Source organism: Phyllostomus hastatus, unplaced genomic scaffold (genome assembly GCF_019186645.2).
Source record: "Phyllostomus hastatus isolate PE091 unplaced genomic scaffold, TTU_PhHast_1.1 phas_contig_90, whole genome shotgun sequence".
Lineage (NCBI taxonomy): Eukaryota > Metazoa > Chordata > Mammalia > Chiroptera > Phyllostomidae > Phyllostomus > Phyllostomus hastatus.
Window position 1 is genome coordinate 13,074,568 of NW_025333984.1, and position 8,629 is coordinate 13,083,196.

An 8,629-nucleotide genomic window follows, 5' to 3' on the forward strand; every position below is an offset into this window, starting at 1 on the left:
TTTCAGTGGCTACCCAGAAGCTTTATCCAGTGGTAAATACAATAGCTCCTGTGCTTGTAAATGTGTAAAATACTTAGAGCTGACTTGTCCTATAATTGGGCCTTTTTCTGCTGTATTAAGTTAGATCTATAAGCACCTATAGGGTGTGAGACCATGACATTTTAGAGCTCAACATTTCTTGTAAACTGGGCTCATGATGATAATGGTCTCCCACAGCTTTCGCAAACCAGAAAGAATTTCCTCAAGAGGACCTTAGATATCAAATTGTTGATCAGAATAGCATATAAAAACCATTTGTTTTAATTTATCTAATTTTCCTTATTGGGGCTTTTGGGTTAAAATGAAGCATTATTAATTTTGAAAAATAATAAAACCCCTTTATCAGGCACCCTAATATGTGGTCTCAGATGCAAATTATCACATATCAAATCATGTTCAGTGTGAGTCCAATGATAAATAGTATCTCATTGACTGTAACACCCAGTCAATGCTCCCAACACTACTATGTTACATTTCTACTATATCACCTTCAGTTATGTAAGTGTATCAAGGTATAGTTGTAACAAATATATCAGTGAATGCATTCCATTGTTTGATTTCCTGATGGGTGCTTAGGTAACAATTGCTTTTTAAACCAAATTGATGTTTTTTATTATATTTTTATACATAAGTATTTCTTTATAAAATGTTAGTTGTCTTAAATAACATGCTGTATCTTTGAATTTATTTATACCCAGTCTTGTAGATAAAATATGATTCTGTAACATAGAAAATAGTATTACTGAGGTTATCACTACAGATTTGCTCACCATGCATTCAACAGCCAAAAACTGTAAATCTAACCCCATTCTGTTACTTCTGGGGAGAATGGGAAGAATGAAAGTCTGATGGAAATTGATCATGATAGTGAATGTATTTTACATATGTCTAGTGGCTACCATGCTAGACCACACAGGTGTAACGCATTACAGAAGTGTGAGACCCACTGACTGAAATGTGAATGATAAAAAACTTGAAGTTTCTTGTAAAAGTTTTATTTATTTTTTCAGTTGTCTTGAGTACAGTGGAAACTGCAACCTGACTTTTAGCAGGCCCCAGGCCATCTCCTTACACAAGTTCAATGACTAAATCTTCCTTCTCAAAAATAAAACATTGGATTTGGAGCAGTGTGCACATTAGACCCCTTGACTTTTTTTTATGTAGCTAAAAGATTGCTTATGTATCCAATCTGATTTAGAATGCCCAGATTTTTCTGTAATGCATTTGTTTTTAGTAAAATAAAATATTCAATATATTTTTTAATTTATTTATTTTTGGAGATGGGGGAGGGAAAGAGAAAGACGGGGAGAGAAACATCTATATGTGGGAGACACATCGATTGGTTGCCTCTCGCATGCCCCCAACTGGGGACCTGGCCAGCAACCCAGGCATGTGCCCAGAACGGTAATTGAACCCACAACCTTTACGGCTCACAGGCTGGTACTCATTCCCCAGAGCCACACTGGCTGGGGCTCAAAACTTCTATTTTTAGAATGTTTAAATTGGAGAATAGGCACCAGATGCTCAAAGTTAGGGAACTCTGACTAAAGCAGGTCATATGAGAATGTGAGATTCACCTGGCCTGGAATTGTCACAGGCTGTTGGAGTTAGAACAGTAGTTCAAACAGATTGCTGGTCCCCACCCCCAGTTTCTGATTGAGGTCTTCAGAGTCCCGTTTCTTACAATTTCACAGGTGCTGCTTATGCTTCTGGTCCAGAGACCACCCTTTCAAAACCACTGGAGTACAGATTAGGCAGGGATAAAATTCCTTAAGAGAAATGTACTACATTTTAAGAGATTGTGAAAAATGGAGGCAAGGTAAACCCTTATTATGACTGTTATATGTGGAATGTACAGCTGACGCAAATCCATGGCCTTTACGTAAATCACCAAGGATACTTTGCGTTAGGTTCAAAGTACAATACAAATAAGGACTACTGGGTATGTGTACAGGAGAAACTTCAGTGAGGCAGGTTTGGACGTGTGGCTTTAAACCTCTCTGATGAACAGAAGTGAGTCTATTTGTGGTTATATAATTTTCTTTCTTTGAAATTTATGACAGGCAGGCTTACAACAAAGTTAAAAATTCTTTATCCAAGTCACCACGAAAAGCAAGATTCATATCCACTAATTACATTTTTCTCACTTTCTTCAACAAACCTGGTGTCCTATAATGAGCTACTAAGCTTGAGACACATTTCATCCCAACATTGATTGGTTGCCAAGGAGACTCCACTGCTACTCTGCACAAGCTCATGTTTCCCCTCCTCCTTTGTGCTAAAGGAAGGGAAAATTGTGGGTCAAGCGCAAGATGCTAGGGATAGAGCCTATAGATGCAGCCTAATAATAGAGATGTGAAGCGAACAATATGTTCTCTCTCTATTCCATCCATCAGCAGCAAAAGTACTTGAGTTCAAATGATAAAATGTGGTTTACACTAGAAGGAATACTAGCATCCAAAAACAGTCAGAATATCCCTCCTTGCAAAAATCCAAGGGAAAGACCAAGGGGAATTGGCATCTACCTGACAGGTCCAAATGTCTTCTATCCCTGGCATCATTGGAGCCAGATTTCCCTAAAAAGAGAAACTGCTATTCTGAACAGAATTGTTCCTTGTAGTGACCCCAATCAGTGGTAAGGGTAGTTACTTCACAGAGTTACAAACTTTTGGACTCCTAGAAACTATTTGTTATTTCTCTTCCAGTACTGTGCCATTGAATCTTGCATAAAATCCTGGAACTCTGGTTCTTTGTGGCTTTCCTCTCTGCAGTCAGTATCATCAGTGTCACTCTGCTTCCTCATTCTCTTCATCCGATGTTCTGAGTCAGTCTGTGCAAGGAAGGATCCTGCACAGAGGATAAGCTGTGTGTAGCAGTTCCTGTGTCCAAGGCTATAGAGCCCATATCTTCCCAAAGGTGTTCCAGTTTTTCTTTCTGCTGCTGGCTCTGTGCAGTAGTCAGTGATTTCTTCAAACGTTCACATTCAGGATGAAACTCCCTTTCATATTCTTCTGCAGCACTGATGACTTGCACAGAGTCCATCTAAGCCTGTACTCAGAACAGCAGACACACCTACCAATCTGAGTGAGCTGTGAAACTCATCTAACACCAAGCTCATTGAACATGTCAGGTTACTGACATATTTAGTCTCCTGATTCAAGGCATCTTGGAAAGACTCAAAATTTTACATCCATTCCATTGCAAAGCTGTAGTCAATAATGTCAGTTTTATTACGACCACAGTGAAAGGAAGCTTGGTTTTTGTACAAGATACTACAGGCATAGAGCATATTGGACATGAGAGTCACTGAGTTGGTACTTCCTCGTGTGTCCTTTACATATATGACAGTTGTTGGAATTGAGGATGCCAGGGCTTTGGTGATGAATCTCCCAGAAGCTGACCAGGTGAATACTTCAATCTGCCTAGGTGTGTCAATCAAAACATATTTAGACATGTTCTGGGCCTTCTCAATAAATGTCATCACCTGATCGAATCTGGTAGCAAAGAGATTGAGTGAGGTCACTATGCCACTGCTGGGCCCAAGTCCATATTGTTTCATGAGTTCTTTATACTTCGCAATGTCACACATATCAATATTGGCAGGGAAGGGAACCTCTTGCACAGCTGTGTCCAGATTGATCACAAATGGTGCAGAGCCTCGGCTATGCAGATGTCCTATGAGCCTCTCCAATAAAACTGTGTCCCGTGAAAGCAGGAACCTTGACAGCCTCATTTTCACTGTATCCCCTGTGCCTGTGTTTGAGTCAAACTGATGACAACTACCAAGCAGCAAGATTTCAAGTGCTCCTGTAATGCATTTTTAAAAACCCATCTATTGGGCTTTTTCTTAAAATAGGACACACCTGTATTTGAAACATTCCTGAAAGCAGTCTGGTGGTGATATACCACTAATTTGCCCTTCATTTGTTAAGAATATGGTGTTCCTTTTAGGCCAGCTAGATTGAATTAATGATTCGATGTTTCGGTGGTTACATGAAGAGCATGTTTGTAGAAGTTTAGCTTTCTTTTGGCATACAAAGGAATTCAGAAATGTTTGCCAACCTCCCTGCAAAGGAGTCCTGCAAAGTCTAATTTTAAATAATCACCAATTCCCATATCATCAAATATAAAATACTGTAAAGTCTTTAAAGGGTAATGGGATCAATGACTCGTTGGGAAAGTATGAAATGAAATGATGATGTGCATCTGGGGTCTCTATCATAATGAGAGAGAAATCACCCTTATTAGTATGGAGTCTATACCCTATAATATTCCCCATATATACTGAGTATGAGCTCAACATCAGACCTGGTATTTTGTGTAAATCAAAAAGAGCCCAAATTCATGATACATAAAGAGAATCAAATAATCACGTTGTGTGAGCTTTGCTTGAGCAGTGAAACAAGCCATGGTGTATTAGAATGTGGTGGTCCTTTTGCCTTAAAAGTCCTATATTTGATAAATACTATCTATTTCTTTTATCCCACATAATTCCATTTCTTTGGTAGTTTTCACTAATGCCACATTAGTTATGCCATTGCTGGCAGGAAGAGCAAGGCCTAAAAATAAGACTGATTTTGGATGGATGGATGGATGAGAGCAAAGGAAGAAGAATGCCCTTAATATGTGACAGGCTTGCATTTGAAAAAAAAATTAAATACTTTGATCTAGTGATGCAACATCCACTTTGATCTAGTGATGCAACTCAACATATTGAATGGGGACACTCTAATTTTCAAAACCCCAGCCCCATACCATCGGAGGGGAAAAAGGAAAAACTTCTCCTAGCTTGATGGTAGACAGTACTGGTATTGAGAATGTTTTCCATTTTTACCACTCTAAAGCACTTGCCTCTAAAAAAAAGACTTCAGCCTGGTTGGTGTAGCTCAGTGGATTGAGCATTGGCCTGTGAATCAAAGGGTCAAGGGTTCCATTCCTAGTCAGGGCACATACCTGGGTTGCCAGCAGGTTAGGTCACTGGTGAGGGGGCAAGTGAGAGGCAACCACACATTGATGTTTCTCTCCCTCTCTTCCTCCCTCCCTTCCCCTCTGTCTAAAAATAAATAAAATCTTTAATAAAAAAATATTTTAAAAGGAAGCTTCAGGGAATACTACCCATTCTCCATTCCATTGCAATCCAATAGAAGTACAGGGTCTGGCACAAATAAGCCCCCTTTTTATAACAAAACCTACTACAAAATCATAAGCACATAATTCTTTAACAATAATATCACACTTAAGCACATCATATGGCATTTTAGGTGAAATGTTCAAATTAAAACTATAAATTGTTACACCTATATTACCCTACCAACCACACTCAAGCAGGCATCACTTCTTCCAGACACTGTATAATGTGAGCCCTGTGTAGTTTTGAAGCTGCATTAGTAGCCACATTAACAAAGTAAAAAGACAGAGGTGAAATTACTTATAGAATTATCTTTTATTTAACACAGTATATCCAAATTATTGTCTCAACACGTAATCAACAGAATATAGTTTATTCTTTTTTAATTCACTCTTTGAAATCCAGTATGTATTTTACAGTTACAGCAAAAGGTCTAAACAATTCCATAAGTGTGAGGACCCTACCTCACCCTCGGAGGACTTATGAATGGGAGAAAACTTCATTTCTTCTAAAAGTCCCATTTATTTTTCTGGTTGTATTGAATGCTATTGAAATTGCAACCTGACTTTTAATAGGCCACAGGCCATCTCCTTGCATGAGTTCAATCACTGGATCTTCGTTATCAAAATTAAATCATTGGGCCCTGGCTGGTGTGACTCAGTGGACTGAGCGCAGGCCTGCAAACGAGAGTTGCTGGTTCAATTCCCAGTGTAGGGCACATCCCTGGGCTGTGGGCCAGGTCGCCCAGTAGGGGGCGCGCGAGAGGCAATCACAAGACGGTTCTCTCCCTCTTTCTCCCTCTCATCCCCTCTCTAAAAACAAAGTTAAATAATTGGATGGAGAGCAAATTACACATTAGACCCCTTAGCTTTTTTTGTAGATTATAACTGAACCAAACTGCTCCTGTCATTGACTTTAATACTAATCCTTCTCTCCATCTGTCTTTTGGATATATTTGTAGTCACAAAGCAGCTGCTGGTCTTGCCTTTGCACATCACATTCAACACTGTCATCTCTCCAGTTCTTAACTAACCCTTCCCCTGTATCCTTTTCTAAAATGATCCAGCCATGGCTTCTGAATGAGTAACCTTTAAAAAGTCAAAAATCACCTGGCTTGAAGGTGACTAATAACAGAAAAGGTTCAGATCTCAGGTCCAGTTTCAAAACTTATACCCTGCTAAAGAGGGAAACAAAAACAATCTCTCAGAATGACAGACATTGTGCAAGCAACAGCCCACTCTTATGCAATCACATCCCACCCATATTTCCCACTGTGGACCAGAGGCTTGGCAACTTTATTTCTCTCCACTAACCCATAAACAAAGGTGGTGATGCTACTGTGGGCTGAGGTTAACATTTTATGAAAAATGAGGGGAGATTGTCTGCAAAACAGGCTTTTCAGTCAGGCAGAACTAAGTTCAAATCCCAATTCTGCCACTTATTAATGGGCATCTTCAGAAAAGTTGTATAATCTTCCTGGTTGCCTTAGTTTCTTCATTTGTAAAATGAGAATTAAAATCTACCTCATGGACTCATCATAAAAACTAAGCAAGATATGGAAGTAGAACTTCTGCATATTGTAGGTACTCAGGGAATGTTATTTCCCTTTCCCTCTTACAAGTTTAACTACTTTAAACAGTTAAATATGTGCTGATCCTTTTCATTAAATATCTTGATGGTAAAATATTAAAATATTGATGTGAATAACAGCTGGTATTGAATATTCAAATTCACAAGGGAATGACTTAATTAATAGTTTCAGATAACATCTGAACATTTAATCTGTGCCATGTAATAAAATAGCTCTTCCTCAAACATCTTTTTTTTAATAAAGCAAACCTTTTTAAGAAAAAGTTCAGAAGTTGCTTTTAGAACACGTTCCCTTTTCACAACAAATTAGAAATCATAGGAGCCAAAATTGCCCATATCGGTATGGTTTCTGGCCCCTCACACTTTAATCAAGATGTTTCTCTTTATATTGGCAAAAAATCACTGATTAAAGTGAGACTCCTGCATCCCAAGTGAATGTACCTGGGCATTTAGTTCTGAGAGAGCATTGGGATTGACAACACCCAGAAGCTAATGAGCCCAAGTGCCTTTTCTCAGACCTCTGCGTTTGAAAGAAGTGAAGTCACTTTGTGGACTCCTTTTAAAACATTTTACAAAACAAACATTTTAGCTTGTAAAACACAGCATAAGTACAGGATAGGTGTCCAAGTTTTTACTACATTTTAGCCCCTACTATTTTTATTATTATATGCACTGCTGAAGCGAGAACAAGCCCCTACTATTTTTAAAACAGAACAAAGCATTGCAGTAAAAAAAAGTATTTTCTGGTCATGTGTTTTTTGAAAGCTATTGAAGAGAATATTAATTTGATGGGTTAGAGATTGCTGTAATCCCACTGAATGAAGCTCTTTCTACCTCTATATTCAAATACTTTTCAGGTTGAACTTTCTTAAATATAAAATGCTTACACAAGCAAACTTTAGAATAGTCTTAGTCACGCAAAAGCATACTTTTTCCTCATTTTGGATAAGTCAACTCTAAAAAATCTGTCCAGAGCATACAGGGCAAAAAGGACTTCCCCTATCCTTCTTACCTTGCCTAGTTTAGTCTCCATGTGTAAGTAAACAGTGGATTTTGTCTTTAAAACTGAATTTTCAGTGTGGTAGCATTAGAACTGATGAAAACAGTATCCACAGTAACAAGTATACATGAAATCTTTCCGAAAATTTTGTTAAAATGTCAATATGCAGAAATAAAAATTTTAAGCCCCACTGACAGGGAAGCAAAACTAGAAGAAAGTGTATGCACTTTTAAAAGTTGTCTCAAATTTAAGCCCATTCAAGGACTATTAACAGACAGTGTTACTCTAACATGCAGTTTTATCATGAAATCACCTTACTGGTTTGAGTCTTCAAGCCTCAGGGCTTCATCATGCATCGGCTTAGAAAGACAACCCCAGCATTTAGGGACAAAGACAGAAAGTATCCCATTTTGAAACAGAAGTTAGTAAGAATAAAAATAGATTGTTTGACCTCAAAAGTCTCCCCAATAGTTTTCCCAAGGAAATTTGATTTGTTTTTTAGGCATATGTTTGCAGAAGTGGCACTTTCTCCAAGCAAGTGCTTAATTAAAACCAATGATTTATTGTTTAAAGTCCAGTCTTCCAGTTATGATTGTGAAAATCAGAAAATATTTCTTATATCAACATAGAAAAAAGTTAATAGCTATCATTGGTAATCAAGTCTTATGATAAAATAAAATTAGAAGGAATGAACAGTAAATCTTTGTATGTTTTAAATTTATGGGTATGGTAGAGTTATGAGAATACTTACAATGAGCTTGAAAGGAGTGGGGTAAATGACTATGCCTTAGAAGTCCACTATGAGTGTATTCACATGTGTGCTGAAATTAAAGGATTGTAAAATTGGGGAATGGAACAAGAAAAGCAATAAA

At 37.9% G+C, this 8,629-nt stretch overlaps 1 pseudogene; it reads right to left on the reverse strand.

Moving 5' to 3' along the window:
* Positions 1-1,429: 1,429 nt before the first annotated feature.
* On the reverse strand, positions 1,430-8,629 carry LOC123827824 (annotated as a pseudogene).